Source organism: Amblyomma americanum, chromosome 1 (assembly GCF_052857255.1).
Source record: "Amblyomma americanum isolate KBUSLIRL-KWMA chromosome 1, ASM5285725v1, whole genome shotgun sequence".
NCBI lineage: Eukaryota > Metazoa > Arthropoda > Arachnida > Ixodida > Ixodidae > Amblyomma > Amblyomma americanum.
In genome coordinates, this window is record NC_135497.1 from 521413937 (window position 1) to 521434003 (window position 20067).

The 20067-nt window shown below is 46.2% G+C and overlaps 1 pseudogene; it reads right to left on the reverse strand.

Annotated features, from left to right (window-relative positions):
* Positions 1-3337: 3337 nt before the first annotated feature.
* On the reverse strand, positions 3338-17022 carry LOC144107212 (tubulin beta-4 chain-like; annotated as a pseudogene).
* Between the last annotated feature and the right edge of the window lie 3045 nt (positions 17023-20067).

A 20067-nucleotide genomic window follows, 5' to 3' on the forward strand; every position in this document is an offset into this window, starting at 1 on the left:
GAGCAATGGATTTGTCGTAATGTCTTCCCTTCTGCCGTAACGTGGGCTTACGTTTTGCGCTGGTATATTTACAAATGCGACACCTACCCCAAACCCGATCTGCGCTGAATAATAATAATAATTGGTTTTTTGGGGGAAAGGAAATGGCGCAGTATCTGTCTCATATATCGTTGGACAGCTGAACCGCGCTGTAAGGGAAGGAATAAAGGAGGGAGTGAAAGAAGAAATGCATAGGTGCCGTAGTGGAGGGCTCCGGAATAATTTCGACCACCTGGGGTTCTTTAACGTGCACTGATATCGCACAGCACACGGGCGCCTTAGCGTTTTTCCTCCATGAAAACTTAGCCGCCGCGGTCGGGCTCGAACCCGGGAACTCCGGATCAGTAGTCGAGCGCCCTAACCACTGAGCCACCGCGGCGGGCATCTGCACTGAAGGAGTAGGTGATTTGTGGTCAACCGTCTTTGGTTGTCGTTGGTCTCGCAAGGTTAATGACACTCCCATAAAGAGAGATCAGCTCAGAATCTGGCGAAGGCAAAAAGAAGCGCGTAAAAAGTGTGCCTTATATTATTTAAAGGAAATTTGAGTTTTTAGAGATGAACACATCGCGGAACGTCGCAAACCTCGTCTTCCTCATCTTCGGGTGAATCATGAGCTTGCCGTTAAAAAATATAAACACTGATCGGACTGTTCGTTTATGCGGTTGAATGTAAGTAAATAAATGTTATTTGACTCATTCATTCGTTGTGCTTACCTAAATGAAGCTTTAGAATTTGAATACGCTCGGAGTGCCTTGTGCTTGTCAGTAAATGGAACGAGGAAAACGCTACGGACGAGGATGATGAGAGCAGTGTAGGTCGTAATTTCTAATCTGTAGCATATTTCCTTCCCATGTGATGCCTAGCATTTCCTCTGTATACTGAGAAAGAATTTGATATATATATATATATATATATATATATATATATATATATATATATATATATATATATATATATATATATATATATATATATATATAGCAAGCGGCTCTTTTAGGGGGAGGGGAGAAATTCTGTAACATATTCTATTGTTTCTGGTATACAGTCTGCGAGTTATACATGCTAAAAAATTTATATTTTGCGCTTTGCGGACCATCTGTATACATGCACTGCACAGCATTTTTTTCTTTTTCAGCATCGCTGAATGTGGCACAAAGTTCGCGACGCTTACTCTATTGCCACGTTTTTTGATACTTGAACTGCGCCAAATATAATTTTATGTGCTGTTCGCACTCCTGATTCTGATATTGTATGTAACGAGTGCGGAAAGTGTAGTATTTTTTTTCTCGTCAGCCGTCTCCAGACTCATACATTCCAGAACCCAGTTTTGTGTAGTCTTTGTTATCCGTCCCAATAATCAAATGTGTGCAAGCTATGTCACCACAACGCGGATCTCAACCATATATATTGGAAATACCATTTTGCCCCCTGGAGGGAAAAAAATTCTATCGCTTGACCAATGGGAGGCTCTCCTATTCAGCACCGATCTGATGATTCAGACAAAGGTCGTACAACTGGCCGAAGACGCCGCCACAAGCCAGGACACTCTGGCTGTCGTTTAGGCGAGGGGCCTAAAGCCTCTCAAACTGTTGGAAATAAAAGTTTTACAATCCATATGCAGCCAAAATTGTGTGTTGCGGACTATACACTGCGTGCGCACTGTATACCGGATATTACGGTAAGGCGATAAAAATGAAACGAGTTCCACTCCAGTAGTGCAAGAGTTGTCACCGGATTTCGCGTTACACTGCCGCGACCTGGATGCTATTTGACCACGAAAATCCTCGCAGTCGCCGACGGAAACAGATGGCACAGGTCCTTGACAGTAACCTCGACTCGCAGACAACAATCAGTCGTAATTACACCAGCGGTAGCCCCATCGAGAAGGCTTCCCAAATATTCCGCCATGGGGGTACCAGCTGAGAAGCACTTACCATGACATGGGCTCTACACACCGGGAATCAAATCACGAACGCCACAGCTCGCGGTCATAAAACCAAGCGGTAGTCGACGAAGTGGGAACCTATCCTGTAATGCAAACCTACTACGGAGACATACTTGAGCCCCTCAGAGACATCAGGAAGCGCTTTCCTACCTGCCATGCAAAACTTGGAAGGATCACTTAAGCTCCGCCCTAAGGGTATAACGCGGTAGCGCAATCGGTTAATTACCATATATGCAAACGGTCGTTCTCTACTTTGCATCCAAAAATACCTGGACATTCAATACCTGGGCAATCAAGAGCTTGCGATTTTTCACTCACGACACCAAAACACGAACATCGGCACTGGATTTTCGGGTGAACGGGGCCTTTACCGCTATCACGTTAAGAGCTGGTGATGCTGACGCTAAACTGCTATAGAGACAAAGAGCTGTTTACCCCATACCTTCGCCGGAAATATCGCTCCCGCCTCCAACCATAGGGCTTTCAGATCACGAAAGCTCGCATGGCTTCCAAAGCACCTGCCCTCCGTTTCTGTGGACACCACGCTGAGGGATTCTGAATCATTAGCGCAGAATTCAACACGGACAATGTTCGTTGAGTATTAAGGGTTGAGGACTCCTCACAGTGGCGAATCGCCAAAGCCTTTGACGACGAACCTTTCTGCGCTGCGTCCCGGGTTAGGGCTATGCCGCTCACAGAAGGACGAGATATGGGCCTTGTGGTTCGATCGCTACAGGTTCAGCAGCCCCGAGGAGCTCGACTATCGCTGAACAATGAATTGGTCAAGCAGCCTCAAATGCTACTTGATGTCCTGTCGGCGTCTTCTCAACGTGTTTTCCTTGCCTCAAGTAGAAGAGTCTCTCAAGGAAAGTGATTCGATCGTCCTAGTATTGACGAAGATCCCGTCACTGAAATTTTTGTTAAAAATCGTAAAAATATGAGACAAAAGATGGCTAGATAATACGCCAAAAACCTCAGTCAAGTAACACTGAGAATAAGCTAAATGTATTCTCCGTAGCAATGTTCTAAAAACCGTCTCGTCTCGTATCAGTTTCGACAGCACAGAGAATTTGCCACATCATCAGACAGGAAGTATCCGAGACCAATAATAGCTCATCAAAACTTGTTTTTCTTAAGATCACCTTGCGTTCGCTCTAAAAGTGGTTCGATGAGAAGATTTTAACAGATTTTAGAGTTTCGTCAAAATGCCGAAAACGCCGGTCACACGGCTATTTACAGATGTGCGCACATTGAAATACAGTAAGGTTTAGCTGCTTTGCGTGACCATGCTTGTGACGCAGTCCGGGCCTACGACATACTAAAGTGCACAAGCACCTGGCTCAAAAACAAGGATCCATGACAAACAGACACTTTATTGTAAACCGAAAGAAAAAAAGCACTGCACACAAACTAGGCCTCTGCCTGGGTCTCCTCGAATTCCTCCTCGTCCTCAGGGGTGGCCTCCTGGTACTGTTGGTATTCTGACACCAGTTCGTTCAAGTTGGACTCGGCCTCGATGAACTCAAACTCGTCCATGCCCTCTCCGGTGTACCAGTGCAGAAAGGCCTTGCGGCGGAACATAGCTGCAAAAAAATAATATATCAAGCAGGCGGGGTCACACTCCTAGAACTGTCCCCGAAAATGCGCTGTACCAGAAAATCGACAGCAATGGGTACCTACAATGAAAGCATGTGCTTTTAAGAAGCACTTTCAAATCAAACACGATGGTCACCTGTAAACTGCTCGGAGATCCGCTTGAAAACCTCTTGAATGGCTGTGCTGTTCCCAATGAAAGTAGCAGACATCTTCAGACCTCGAGGCGGTATGTCACAGACAGCTGTCTTTACGTTGTTCGGGATCCATTCAACGAAGTAACTCGAGTCCTTGTTCTGGATGTTGAGCATCTGGTCATCGACTTCCCGCATGCTCATTCGGCCTCTGAAGACTGCAGCAACTGTCAGGTAACGACCGTGGCGGGGGTCGCAAGCAGCACATGTTTTTGGCATCGAACATCTGTTGCGTCAGCTCTGGCACAGTCAGAGCCCGGTACTGCTGGCAGCCGCGAGACGTGAGTGGAGCAAAGCCAGTCATGAAGAAGTGGAGGCGAGGGAAGGGCACCATGTTAACGGCCAGCTTGCGAAGATCAGCATTCAGCTGCCCAGGAAATCTGTGAGGAATGGGACGGTGCTTGATTAGAAGCCCGCTTAATTCAAAAGGGGAGAGAGAATTTACAGAGGTATGTTGGGCGCTCTTGTTTGGGAGCAGTCAGAACAAGATTGTGGTAAGATTATAAAGCAGCTACAATGGTCAGTGGAGGCATCTTGTAGAATGTCGCGATTGTTGCCGCTGTTCGTTCAAAGCTTTTGAATATCGGGTCATCAAATTTTAAATTCAGTTCTCTTCACGCCAGTGCAGAGAACGAAGCCCAATGAAAGAACGAACTCATGGAAATTTCAGAAGTGACATAGTTTACACTTTGCCAGTCTGTTCTAGAGAACATTGAAACTGCATGCCTGTTATTTGCCTCAGCCAAATTACAACGGCGGAGAAACAAACCAGCTCCAGTAAGGTAACAAGATTTCTTCTGTTGCTGTTTCCATTCATTGGCAAAATCACAAAAAATAAAAATGGATTCTTCACATGGACACTGCTTCGTATCCAGCTTCAAAGGTTATACAAATTACTACATTAGGAGAACATCGATGGGTATTAACTTCACCGGTCTGCCGGTTGTCGTGGCACTTTAAAATTAAGTGATAGTTCTCCAGGCCCTAAAACACCATCCCCCAACAATGGCAACCAGTATTCCATACTGACTGCTCAGCACGCTAATGTGGTACTCTGCTCCCAACTTCCTCAGAAAGTGCCACTATTTATCGAAGAAAAACTTCCATACCAAAACGTGGGAATGTGTATTCCCTTTTCCCGAAGAGAAAACGGGGATAACTGATTCCACTGTACGTGAGGCTTTATATGGAGGTCCTGTGCGCTAGGATTAAGGAGCTGAACGAGATAAATGTGCGCTTTATAAAGTAGAAACAGTTCAAAAAGCATTCTCCACTGACACACACCTAAATTATTTCTAAGAGATTTGAGATGTTTGCTTTTTGAACAGAGTAGTTTTTCATCATTTACAGCGCGAGGGCTTAATTTACCTTTTCGCCTCATGAGTTTCTGAGGTACAGTGGTGAAACACGGCCATTTTATTCCCAATGTGTGCAATCGCATGCCGTAGATTAGGCGCCGCTCCATTATTCCCGACGGCAGCCGCCTTCTCGTTATTGCTGCCGTTGCCAAATTCACTTTCTTTGAAGTGTTTTTCAAAGCTTCCTTGAGCAGCTGCTTGGCTGGCTATAGCAGGTGCGGTGTTTGTTAGTTTTTATGCGGACGGTGAGGGTGCTTTTATTTGCTTTCTTGCTCGTCATTGTATTTTCTTAAAATATTGCCACCACATGCACTTTATACATGGAGATTAGCTGTAGTGTATTACTCTAAATATTTTGTAAAAGACCTTGGCGACCGCAGTCTTTGCAGTGCTTGTTCCATAATGAACCGATCACTACCGTCGGAACTAACAATTCGGCGGATGGTGTCGACCTCTTTGGGCTCTTTATGAACATGCATGAGGCGCTTAAGTGACCCCTTGAATGAAGCTGCGAAATACTTTCCTCAGGCATGTGGTCACACCAGACATCGTTGCAGAAACCAAGTGGTTAAGGTCTCCGTAGGTGGGAGTCGTGAGCTTAAGCGTCCGGAAGCAGATGTCGTAGAGTGCTTCGTTGTCGATGCAGTAGGTCTCGTCGGTGTTCTCCACAAGCTGATGCACTGACAAAGTAGCATTGTAGGGCTCGACGACAGTGTCCGAAACCTAGTGGCAGCCGCAGGAAGAGAATGAGAACTTTGTGCATAACGACTAATCAAAATTCAAGGAAGACGCCTTATAAAGCAAGACCAAAATGTCATATTTGATTTGCTTCAAAGATGCTGAAGTTGGCTCCTGCAGATAATGTCACACACCTTTGGAGAGGGCACTACACTGTAGGTGTTCATGATGCGATCGGGGTACTCTTCACGGATCTTCGAGATGAGCAGTGTGCCCATGCCAGATCCAGTACCACCGCCCAGCGAGTGGGTCAGCTGGAATCCCTGCAGGCAGTCACAGGATTCCGCTTCCTTGCGCACAACGTCGAGCACCGAGTCCACCAGTTCAGCACCCTCGGTGTAGTGGCCCTTGGCCCAATTGTTGCCAGCGCCACTCTGACCTGAAGGGGCGGGTTGTGAAAGGCGTATACTTGCACAAACTGTATCCTGAAGAAAATCAGTACTGGAATATGCAATAAAGGAAAGCCACTCAGAGACAGAGAACTCCACCGAGGCACTCCTTGTAAAAATATAGTGTGGAGCTGCGTTGTGAGTAGACTCATGGCCTGGACAAGATTATCATTGGTCATCATTTGCAAAACGCGGCACCTACAAAGCCATAACCTTCATCGCCTTCTCGGTGTGGCGGAGATGTCGGAAGGTTATTTTGAAATAAGAGATGCTTTTCGGGATTTGATAAAAGAAATTAATGTTGTCGCACGAAGGGGTAGCATATCTGTCGGGGGCCACGAGATTCCGATTCGCATCTGTCTAGGGTCAGATTTGAAATTTTTGCTTGTTGTTCAGGGTCTTCAGTCTGCTGCATCACACTATCCTTGTCCATTTTGTCGAGCAAACCCACAGACAAGGTGCTCAGTTCTGACAAGTAACAGGAGCTTTAATGAGCCTCCTTTGATCCGCACTCTTGAGAACATGAAAGCTGATTGCTGCGCAGAGGCGAACGGGATGAAAAACGTGCCATTGTTTAACTTCGACTCTGATTTAATAATTCCTGATGTATTGCACATGAAGTTAAGTATAGTTAACCGCCTTGTAGATGGATTGCTTTCAGAAGCAGAAGACAGAGATTACCGTGAAAAAGTCCGCAAACCACGTTGTATGACCATACACGTTCAGGACATCGTTGACGCCGTAAATAACTGTGGGATTAAATTTCACGTCTGGGAAGCCAATGAAGGATACAAGGGAAAAACATTCACGTCGGTATCGGGGGGCGATTGTGAACGCCTGCTAAAGGCTTTGCCTGAAAAACTGGCCGGGAAATTGCGCCCTCATACAGAGGAAAAAACTTTGCTCCTTTGAAAGCTTATGCGGAAAATTTTGTACCACCTTGAAAATGATGTTGAAGGTCGCAGCATAGAAAGAGAAACCTCACAATTCTTTCACACGTTCTTAGAATTAGGAGCCCAAGGTTGCAAAGCCTATGGTGGCGATAGAGTTAAGCCATACATTCATATTCTCGCGCACCACGCTTCCGCAAAGCACGAAAGGTTCAAGTGCCAACGGTTAGAGGAAAAAAAACGACGTGCTAAAGCATCTACACCATGAGAAGTCTAACATGTGGAATGCACCCGCTGACGATCTCAAGCTGGCGAAAAGGCTTGAAGTGAGCGAGAATATCAGACTAAGCCGTGCATATAAAAAGCGGGACCAAGAGTATTGGTTTGAGGGACTTATTCAAGAGACACGGGCGAAGAGGCTACGCTGTGCAGATGAAAAAGTGAGCGAAGGAAACTGTCTACAAAATGTGGACGACATGGATGAAGGAGAATTGCGCACGGAGCTTCGGGCTATGGGAATGTCGACGAAAGTCAAATCAATAGAAAAACTTCGCAACCTTGTAAGGAAAGAAAGAGAAAAGCAATGATTGTAGCCATAGGAGGAGATAACAGTTATGTGGTGAGATGTGCCTTTTAGTTTTGCGTGTTTCCTCCTATATTTATAGTGCTGTGTTGTACCTCTAGTTTAGAAAGTGCATCACTGCTTGAAGATGAAGAGTACTGTTCCTGATGCCTTATGTGACCTGCTTCTAAAGGAGTGTTCGGTGTGTATCAAAAATAGTGTATTTGTATTATGTGACTGTTTACCTGCCATATATGCCCTGAGCAATTTTTTGGTGTAATATAAATGTGATATGTGTGTTTTGTAAGTATTGCAGTTGTCACTTTTAAAATGATATGTTGGCTTGCCTTTTGCGTAAGAAAATTCTTTTATGTAAACAAACCATGGATAACCGATTTATAACGCAATCAGTACAGCTAGAAAAAGTACTTGGGGGGGGGTGCTTTGAAAATGAACATGCACACACGCCTTTAAGTTCTGGGGGGCAGTAGGAAAAAATTTTGCAGCGAATTTAAGAAAACTGATTGGTCGTATCGGGCGTAGATCATATGATACTGGCATCAAGTGCACAATGCGCACAAACAGGCTCGAGAAAAGTGACGACAGCAGTACTACGCACATTCAATGCCATCATTTATGTTCATTTGTATGTCCTTCTTTGCTGACACATTTTGTTTGGCAACCGATTAAAAGTTTGCCTTGTTCTTTATTCTTTTCGCAAAGTATTGCTTCTTTTGTATGCCATGTTACTGTGAAGTGTGTTTAGTTATATTCATATTCATTACGTTCGGAGTGCATCGTTCTGGTTGTACATGTAACATGAACACAAGGTAATGACGCTTTGTGATTCTGACTGTTCACATTTTGTTTCCAAATTTTGTATAAAAAGTGTATAATAAAATATTTTATGTCGGCAATATAGCCCCTGTCCTTGCCTTTTTGCGGGGAAGTTATAACCCCTTCCGCACCAGCTATCAGATATTGTGACAAGTGCAAGTTTATTGACAGCGACGCCGTGAAAATAGGCCTATTACATTTGCTCAATTTCCTCCCCAAAGGTGCATAGGAGAAAAGAAATATAACCTCCAGTGCTTCGAATATTACTGTAAACGTAACAGATCACTTCCCATGAGTGTTATCGTTACGAAGGCTTCCCCTTCATTCATGGTAATTTGCTGACATTGTGCTTTCCCCTACGTGCTATAGACATCCCCGCCTGCTATAATGACATCCCCACCTATTTGATATTCTCATTAACTTTGTAATATAGAATGCAATTATTTTAGAGTCTGGTTATTTTTGTTGCGCTGTACCTCTCTATTACAATTGTATTTGGTTTGATTTACCAAACGCTGCTGCTTCCAAAGTAAGCGATAGTATTGTTCAGTGCAGTATAATTAGTTTTTCACCTCACCACGGAAATCAAAGCTGCTGCAGGCAGAGTAACCTGGGAACTGGGAAAAGCTACAATGAAATTATACAAATTAGTTCCATTACAGGCTATGAGGGACAGCGCACTGGAGCGCTTCGAACTAATTCGACCCCCCGGGGGTAAACAGCCGCAGCGTTGTTGCATTTCGCGTACGCTGAAATGTGGGCATAGCGGCTGGGTCCTGAGCCGGCCTTACATCACCCGGCACCCTGTGCAAGACTTTGCCACCCCCCAACCGCCCACCCCTCTCCCTCTCTTTGAATGTATTTGTGGGGGTGTTTCTCTTGATTTTTATTGGCCGTCCTAACGGGGGGCACTTCTAGTTTTCATTCCTTTAACAGTCTCAATGTAGTATTTGTACTGGCGTGGCAGGACACTTAGTTGTTTTTTATTTTTCTTCCCCCGTCTAATTTATACCCCTTGACATCCTGTGATCTTGCTGTTGGCGGTCAATTTTTTAGACGTTTTCATAGCATTTTGAAGAAGATGAATCTTAAAAGCATGCTGCTTGCGATAACGCAACTCATCTATTATACTGGTGAAAAAGAAAACTTTATTGCTTAAAATGATTACAGCCCAGCCTCAAAGGACAGATGGAAACGTTCTTCAAAGGAGGCTGTCAAGACAGTTGCTTCAGACGATTGATATGACATCGCGACTAACCCTGTTAATCCGTGGTTAACCCTCTTGCACCTGGCGGCCCCTTGCGATGTCACTCTGGGAGGTGCGGGAGAATTAAATGCGATATCATGACAATCGGCCGACGAAGCAGCGTAGCAGCGACTGCCAGCGTCGCAAATTGCGACAGCCGCCATATTTACCATTTATATATACCGTTATGAAATGCTTCCTTGATGACGTCCATGTAAAAGTGCTTTTTCGTAGCCCAGAAGTGGACACAATTAAATTCACCAATTTGTTTGCAAAAATGAAAAAAAGTTGGCGGTATCTCGCGGTATCTTTAAAAGCGAAGTTTCGCACCTCAAAAGCGAAGCCTGACTTTTTCTGTTGTGTTACACAGGATGGATCCCGGCAATACATCATGCATGCATATTACAGAAGTCAGAATGAAAGAACAGCAAAAAAAGTCGCCAATAGCTGCAGCAATAAAAGTATGAATAGTGATCATGCGTGAAATTTTTCATTCATACATTCATACTAATATATTTTCTATAGAAACGAGCACATTCATTAAAATTAGTTGACCAAAACAAAAGGTTCTGAACCAAGGTTAGAACTCTAAGTGCAAACTCGAGTCACCATATTCGGACAACGCTAGAGTCACAAATTTGAAAGCATTACAGGTGAACGTGACAGTAACAACCTGAACGTCTATCTAGACGCTATTTGGTTCTAGACTCCAAATTTTGTGTTCTGCCCGAAAACAGCTGAACAGCTTCAGAATGTATCTGAGTAAAGCTATATCAAATTTTCTTAAATAAGTATTAAAAGAATAAACTTAAACATTTATATCCGCGAATACTTTTTGATGTCGGCCGTTTGAATGCCTCTACGCTCCTTAAAAGCAACAAGAATAGCTAAAATTCAGGCGAGCTAGCCCTCATACCCTAATATATCATGATCACACGCCCCAATAAACTTTTTAGATAATAGCAAAGGGCTGACAATTTGCAAAGTTGCTCCACGACAAGCATATATGAATAGCCGCGAATATTTTATGTAGCTGCGTTAATGCATGGTCATCGTAACAACTTTCTTTTTTAAAGCTCCGGTCGAGACACTGGGTTCGAGCTCTGACATGTGTTCTTGTCTGCAAGGCAAAAGTCACCCGATAAAAAGGTAAGCGTCGAATTGGACGTAACTTCAGCAGTCCGAACCACTTCTGCAGCGTAGCTCGGTGCCGGGCGCCATCTTTCATATTTTAGGCATATCACGTTTCAATTAAAAGGCCTCAGGAAGCTTCTTGATCAAAGCTATGCCAAATCGTTTCACACCATTTTAAACACCATATATTTTGGTACCTAAAACCGGGAAGCATTTTCGATATCTATCTGTGTTACGGTGCTATACAGTTTCAAAGTCTGGAAAAATGCCAAAACTTTGGCCCCCTCCCGTAGGCAGCATCGTATAATATTCAAACGCGCTGGGAAGCTCGTGTAATAATAGCACAGGACAGAAACTTCGGCACATTCCTCAGCTAAGTGTATATTATACAAATCCCCGAAGCATTTTTGTAGGTGATTTTGTTCACGTTTTACGATTTTTTTTGTACCCTTCCCATTCAGTTACGCTCCCTGTTGCCGCCACTGCCGGTAGATGGCACAAGTAGTAGATGTCCCAGAAAGCTGGGCATGAAAGAAAGCCATGCCCTGGGCGGAAAAAACAATACTTATGCTGCGTGGTGCAGGTAGCGAGAAGAGAGATAAACAACGCTCAACACAGTTGAAGTTAACAGCTTGCGGAAGTTCCCGATAATGCGACGGGTGAAAGAAGTTGAAAATATATGTTCACGTCTGCAAACAATTCAACAAGTCATGGCTCGCATTGTACTCGGCTACAGAACACAATCTCTCCAGCGAGTCCCTACGTAAAACGGGTGACAAATGACATGAACACAGGGGAGGGAGAACCGCCAGCTGTGCTCATTTCCTGTGTTATATCTGTCTGTAATATTTTGTTTTATGCCGGATTGTCCAAGCAGACGGCCGCCTCCCTTTTTTGTGTAATGCGCCACCTATGCGTTTTGCTGAGTGATGTGATGTTGTGTCAAAGGCGGATGGAATTTTTTTGTAGCGAGAGCTACGCTAGGCTATAGCCAGCGGCCCATTTCGGGTAAGCGTGTCTAGTCACTGCTGCGCATGAGCCACTAGTTGCACCGAGCCGTAGGTGTTCCGCCGCTCCGTCGCGCCACACCTTGCCTTAAAGTCGATTTTCAAGTTTTCTTTTTTCTTGTTTCCATCCCGCCTTTATCCATTCGATCTAGTGTCCACCGAGACATATGAGACAGTTGCTGCTCCATTTCCTTTCGTCAAAACAAAAAAAAATGAGCCGCCGGCGCTCATTTGGTGCATTGGTGTTGACAACGTAGAGCCCGCTCATTTTTACGAAATTGAAAGGCGCACACCTGGCTACCTGGGTCAGTGGACACCTCACTTTCGCTTTCGTGTAACGTGGCGTTGGCATGCAACTGCAAAAAATTAATGTGGATTAGCTCAGTTAATCTAGGGAATACAAAGCGAAAGGTGTCGGCGTTCACTGTGTTATTGGCGTTGACAATGTTCTAGACGACGATGGAGTTGTACAAAGGAAGGGCGCATAACTGGCTGCCTGAATATGCAGACGCCTCATTCGTGATTTGATGCACGTGGCAGTGGTGGGAGAAAGATGTGGCCTGAATGCAATAGCGCTGACAGCGTTGTGGCTGACATGCGGCACTGCAGCAATAGCTAGGCCGCTGCGTTCGTTAGCTGATCAAGATCTCGCGATCAACCATTAACTGCGTGCCACCTCCCTGGGTGGCAGGGAGGGCGCGCTGCCTATCCAGTGTGGGGAACGCAATCAAAGCAGTCTTTTGCAGTTGGAAACCAGCGCCACGTGCATGAAAGCGAGATTTAGGTCTCCACTGACCCACGGAGCCGGTTGTGCGCCGCGGTGGCTCAGTGGTTAGGGCGCTCGGCTACTGATCCGGAGTTCCCGGGTTGGAACCCGACCGCGGCGGCTGCATTTTTATGGTGGAAAAACGCTAAGGCGCCCGCATCTTGTGCCATGTCAGTGCACGTGAAAGATCCCCAAGTGGTCGAAATTATTCCGGAGCCCTCCACTACGGCACCTCTTCTTTCACTCCCTCGTTTATCCCTTCCCTTACGACTCGGTTCAGGTGTCCAACGATATACGGGACAGATACTGCGCAATTTCCTTTCCCCAAAAACCAATTATTACATTAATTATTACGTCTATCCTTTCGTGAAAATGAGCGGCCTTTTCAAAGTTGTCAACGCCAATGAACTATGAAAACCGTCGGCTGACTAGTTTTGTTTGGTATTTGAGGAAAGGAAATGACACAGTAACCGTCTCACATATATGGGTGGACACCCGAACCGCGCCGTAAAGGAAGCGATAAAGGAGGGAGGGAAAGAAAAAAGAGTAAACTGAAAATTGAAAGTTGGATTTTGAGGAAAGGCGTGGCGCTGCGCAGCGGCGGACACCTGTGGCTCGATGCTACTAGTGGCTCATGCTCAGTAGTGACTAGGGAACGAGAAAGAAATATGCGCGGTGAGCCGCACGTTGTGACGTTATGTGCTTCCTCGGAGCACCGCCACGGCGAAATCCCAAGTTTGCGGCCAGTAAAGCCTTCACTTTAAAACCCCATTTGATTGCCTTCCGCACTTTTGATATGCAGCGCGTTCACCCTGCTTCTGTGGCAGGTTGCAGTTCATGATCGCGAGAGGTTGATCACCCAATGAACGCTGCGGCCTATTACTGCAGTGCCGCGTGTCTACCACTAAGTTATCAGTGCTAATGTATGCAGAAACCCGCCGCGATGACTCAGGGGTTAGGGCGCTCAGCTACTGCTCCGGAGTTCCCGGGTTCGAACCCAACCGTGGCGGCTGCGTTTTTACTGAGGCAAAACGCTAAGGCGCCCGTAGGTTGTGCGATATCAGTGCACGTTAAAGATCCCCAGGTGGTCGACATTATTCCGGAGCCATCCACTACGGCACCTCTTTCTTCCTTCTTCACTCCCACCCTTATCTCTTCCCTTACAGCGCGGTTCAGGTGTCCAATGATATATGAGACAGATACTGCGCCGTTTCCTTTCCCCAAAAACCAATTATTATTAATGTATGCAGCCCACATGTCTTCACCATCGTCACGTACCTAGAAGAGCGAGTGAAGCGTCCACTGACCCGGGGAGCCAGTTTACGCACTTCCTTAAGCGTCTAGAACGGTGTCCACGTCAATGAACACATTGAACGCCGACAGCTTTTGCCTTGTATATCCTCTATTCCAATTCATTTTATTTTCGAAATGGCCCATGTATTCCCTCTCTCGTAATAAGCTCTTTTCACGGCGCACTACATTCTTGATGAACCACCAAGCTTGCGTCTCAATCTTGGCGGCCTAGGTTTCGCAAGGAACTGATGAGAATGTCCATAGATCAAACTCGAAGTATTTGATTGCGTGGCTGTATTAAACTGACTGCCACTCGGACTGGATTATACTGAGCGAGGATTCGCTGTGCGTACAGAGATGTGGGTACAAATTTAGCCAGTTGTGCGCTTTAAAGATTAGTCTATACTGTGCGCTCTTGTGGGTGTGTTTATGTACTAGGTTTTAAGCCGAGAAGCCCCTTACCGAACACAAAGTTACCCGGCCGGAAGAGTGGTCCATACGGTCCCGAGCGGACGGCGTCCACGGCTCCCGGCTCCAAGTCAACCAGGATGGCCCGAGGCACGTATTTACCTCCTCAAACAAAAAACAAATATCACTTAGCGGCAACAAAGATACCGTGCAGTTATTACAAGTACCTGCGTCACAACAAAGCCACTTAAAGAAATGAAAATGGAGCGCGCCAACTGTAGGTGTCATAGCAAATAAAAGCGGCACTACTAGGTCCTTGCGCCACCTCCCGGCCTTCAAACAGGAGATCCAGTTATATTTAATAATAAAATATTTAAATATCTTTAAGCAGAAAAACAGAACGTGAGATGTTGATAGATAAATTGAGGTGGATCAAAATGATGTCACTAAATTAACGTCCTGTTGCGACTCCTGTTTCGCTTCTGTTTCGTATTACTAAACTTACGGTGTCCTATATGGGATTAACATTCCGAATACTGTACATGGGCTGTCATCAACGCAGTAGTGCCGGCCTCTGGATAAATTTGCACCACCTCGGGTTACTTTACGCGCAATAAGATCGCAGAACACACGGCTCTTTATGATCTCGCCTCCATAGAAATGCGTCCGCCGAATCATGGATGTCATGATCGAGCCCCTTCCAAATGAAGCACAGCGGCGGTATTAGCAAACATAGAGTTAAAAACTCCTTACAAACTCACTGCAGCAAGATTAAACGTAGTAGCGGGGAGGAGACGTACTATGTCCTCGTCAAACCTGACGAGGGAATTCAGAACCCGGGTTCGAACCAGACCGCGGCGGCTGCGTTTTTATGGAGGAAAAACGCTAAGGTGCCCGTGTGCTTTTCGATGTCAGCGCACGTTAAAGATCCCCAGGTGGTCGAAATTATTCTGGAGCCCTCCACTACGGCACCTCTCTCTTCCTTTCTTCCTTCACTCCCACTTTTATCCCTTCCCTTGCGGCGCGGTTCAAGTGTCCGCCGATATATGAGACCGACACTGCGCCATTTCCTTCCCCCAAAACCAATTAATGTTATTATTAAAAACTCAATCGCGTTGTGAACATTCATTGCCTATGAGAAAAAGCCTTTGGCCAAGAACCTTTAAGCTAATCCCTGCGGGACTTGTGGCAATGCAACCTGAAAAGCTGCTATGGCCTAACATAACATGCCGCCAACAGAAGAGGTCACTAGACATTGCACTTTGACCTTACTAGATTTGCGCGATCGGTTGTAGAATTTAAAGCCTGAAGAGCAAAGGCCTGCCGTTGAAGAAGCTCTATTGACAGGCCAGATATCAGCTTAACAGCACAAACAACGCTATTAAGGCAGGACCGAGAATAAGGGACAACCATACACACAGCGTTCGGTTTTGTCTTTCGCTTGCTGTTTCTGTTGAAGTCATGTGCCAAACGGCCCGGCAAATTTCCGTAATGCTTAGCAGTGCGAAACAGCCACAAGGCAACATCAACTCGACGGTGAAGCTTCAGAGTGAAATTATCAACCGAAATACAGCCAGACGCGTACCGGAGGCCTCATTGTAGTAGACATTGATGCGCTCCAACTGGAGGTCCGAATCGCCATGGTACGCCCCGCTTGGGTCGATGCCATGCTCATCGGAAATCACCTCCCAAAACTGCAGACGGGAAAAGATTTCAGTAATCAGAGTGGCGTCACATCGCGCAGTGGCGGCAGTCAAAGCATATTTAGAGGCTGTAATTCACAGCGAAAGCAGCATAACTGCTACAGTTCCACTTGTCAACTGGTTTTTGTAGTCAACTCGTCAACTGCCATCGATTCTCACCCGCCATGTGTCTTGCTGATGGCGGAAACCCGGCAGGGCCTAAGATCACTTGAGGCTTTTGAATTGCATCATACGCGAAAACTAGGTCGTGCGAAAAAAAATTCCGGCAAAGAATCCTCGCCGATCGCTTTGCGGCAGTCATTTGCCATAAAACAGTTCCATGTCACCTCTCCGCCAAGACCGATTGTCTCGAATTTTTTTTACAACCGGGAATAAAGTCTGAGCTATATGTCATAAAACAACAACAATATCTCAACGCTCTCAAAGCGCGAGCAGTAATTAAAAGGTCAGAGCGAAAGGAGTGGTCAAGAACAAGAGATTCGATGAGCATTAGCTAGGGCTCAACATTGTCCAACGCAAAGAGGCCACAACTTAGAACGAAAGCAGTACGTCTGGTAAAAGCCGCGACTGCTTCACAGGCAATTGCTTTCGCCCGTATCCTGAAACGAGATTCTAGTACGTGGCGTTTAGGACGCAACATAATCACCAACGTAAAACGCGCCGGGACCGGCACTGGGACCGAATGGCAACCGCGATCGCCTGAGCCGTGAAATAACCCACGAGGTGGTAGAGGTGGCTTACCTTCGCCCCAATCTGGTTGCCACACTGGCCTGTCTGGATGTGGACTATCTCGCGCATGTTCGATGCCACTCCGAGACTAAGCTGTCAAGATGCCGACTGCCTGCCTGGGTCAAGGGCCCACGTATTTGTAGCCTTGCGCCGCATCAACGCTCACTTCTTCCTCAACTCTGTTCCTATGTGTACGCGTGTCGACTCAATAGCGCATAAAGTAGTGCCGCAGCCTGTTCCTGCCATGGTAAATGAGTTTCAGAGGTTATATATAAGGCCTTCAGTTCACGTACACGGTGCCGTGTAAAGGATATGTGCCGTACAACGCGAACTATTTTTCGTTTCGCAAAGCTTCCGGCACAACGGGGTTCTCTCAACAGGCTGCAGGGGCAAACTCGGCCTCTTCTACTTTCTTTTCTCGGTGCTCGAAATTGGTTTCGCTCGAAAGAACAAACGTGCATTCTGCAGCATATTTTTTTAACTTTTCTAACCTTTCGATTTGTGCGCGTGCGGTCGGTTCTAAAGTTTGAATGTTACCGACCGATTGGAAAACTTTATTTTATCATCATCATCAGCAGCAGCAGCCTGACTGTAGCCCCAAGAGGTTAGAGACCTGAGTCCAGGGCCTCATTATCTGTTCCAATCGGGGTTGCCTGGTCGATCAGTCTGCGCTGGTCATCCTGGTTTGTGCTCTCGAAACAGTGGCTTCCCATTGGGAGGAAGTGGTTGGGTGTGGGTATGGGAGGTTGGGTTGGGGGTTTGGGTGGGTCATTTTTATCATCGTCGTCATCAGCCCGACTACGCTCACTGCAGGAGAAAGGCTTCTCCCATGGCTCTTCAATTATTCCTGTCCTTTACCAGCTGCGCCCACCTTATGCCTGCAAACCTCTTAATCTCATCCGCCCACCTAACCTTCTGCCAAACGTTGCCAGGTTCAGATTGGGTGGCTATGTGCCAATATATGCCTGGTGAACAGCAAGCTATTAACACAGACAATTTGCGCAGAAATTGTTCATCCGGGCAGTGATTTTACTAGGTACATGATCGATACTTTTGATGGATCATGGAATTCTTTAGTAAATGTGGATTCACAATACGGGCCTCTTGCCGTTCCTTGGTCCGGGTTGCGTTCTGCTTTCGGTGCGTTAGGTATGCACACTGCCCGCGGACAATTGTCTGATATTGGTGAACGTAGCACGGCGACAGGCCGTGCGTATGCCTAATCCACTTACAGCCGCTTGCTCCGACCTCCAGCATTACAGGTGCTGATAACAGGGTTAGACACGCGCATCACATTTCACTGTGCGACGTTCACCAACATGGCAGCCAAGGATCCGGGGTCCGCCGTCAGAAAAAAGGATATCGGAATTTCTGCTGGAACCCCTGGTGCGCAGATAACCGGGGCCAATGTACCCTGTCCAATCCCCCTACCGTGGGTACGTACCATTCAACCAGAGGCCAAAATCATCATCATTATCATCATCAACAACAACCGGGGCCAGGCCAGATACGAGCCAGGCGCGAACTTTACGAACTGAAAGTAGAACGTCACGCAAAGCCTGTTTCGCGACACAAAAATTGGTCTCAAGATTTTATTTTTTTTAATTGTCGAGTTTAACGTCTCGAACCGACACATAGGGTATGAGGAACACCGTAGTGGAGGGCTGCAGAATAATTTAGCCAAAATGGGGATCTTTAACATGCGCCACTTGTGGCTGCAGCGCACGGGTATTTTTGTATTACGCCTCCATCGAAATATGGCCGCCGCGGCAGGAATCGAACTGGCGACCTTGGTCTCAGCAGACGACCGCCAAAGGCACTGCGGCGTCTCCTATATGGGGTTCATTGTGTAAACAGACCTTAACATAACGTCAGAGGAGTAAAATTGGAGCCTTCCTCAATAGCCATGGATATCCGCATACCTAGTGTACAAAATTAAGCGAAAATGGTTGCATTTGCGCCTTCCGCGTGCTGTGCATCAAAACAGGTTTTAAAATAACTTCCTGTGAATTAAACATCAGGCCCCAACAGCAATACAGACAATCCCTTACCAGCATTTGTAACGGTGGCAAGCTGAGTGCGATTTGGTATGGGCCTCCTTACGCTTGAAATTGTTCATTAACTGGATTAAATATGCTGAGGATTTTTTTGTGAGAACATGACTGTGACCCCTATCTCGCGAAATTCAGTACATACAATTTTAACAGCTTTTCAGAGTATGTTGCACAGCTTGCGCGTTGCTTCCCGCGTTAAGGCTTCCAAGATGCCCGCAGCATCGAGCAGGCTTTTCCATTACGCTCGTTCAACCAGGATCAGTTGTAACGATACTCACGCATTGTAAAAACGAAGTGAGTACAAAAAAGAGACGCGACTACAGTGAGGAGAGCAATGGATCTGTCGTAATGTCTTCCCTTCTGCCGTAACGTGGGCTTACGTTTTGCGCTGGTATATTTACAAATGCGACACCTACCCCAAACCCGATCTGCGCTGAATAGTAATAATAATTGGTTTTTTGGTGGAAAGGAAATGGCGCAGTATCTGTCTCATATATCGTTGGACAGCTGAACCGCGCCGTAAGGGAAGGAATAAAGGAGGGAGTGAAAGAAGAAATGAATAGGTGCCGTAGTGGAGGGCTCCGGAATAATTTCGACCACCTGGGGTTCTTTAACGTGCACTGACATCGCACAGCACACGGGCGCCTTAGCGTTTTTCCTCCATGAAAACTTAGCCGCCGCGGTCGGGTTCGAACCCGGGAACTCCTGATCAGTAGTCGAGCGCCCTAACCACTGAGCCACCGCGGCGGGCATCTGCACTGAAGGAGTAGGTGATTTGTGGTCAACCGTCTTTGGTTGTTGTTGGTCTCGCAAGGTTAATGACACTCCCATAAAGAGAGATCAGCTCAGAATCTGGCGAAGGCAAAAAGAAGTGCGTGAAAAGTGTGCCTTATATTATTCAAAGGAAATTTGAGTTTTTAGAGATGAACACATCGCGGAACGTCGCAAACCACGTCTTCCTCATCTTCGGGTGAATCATGAGCTTGCTGTTAAAAAATATAAACACTGATCAAACTGTTCGTTTATGCGGTTGAATGTAAGTAAATAAATGTTATTTGACTCATTCATTCGTTGTGCTTACCTAAATGAAGCTTTAGAATTTGAATACGCTCGGAGTGCCTTGTGCTTGTCAGTAAATGGAACGAGGAAAACGCTACGGACGAGGATGATGAGCGCAGTGTA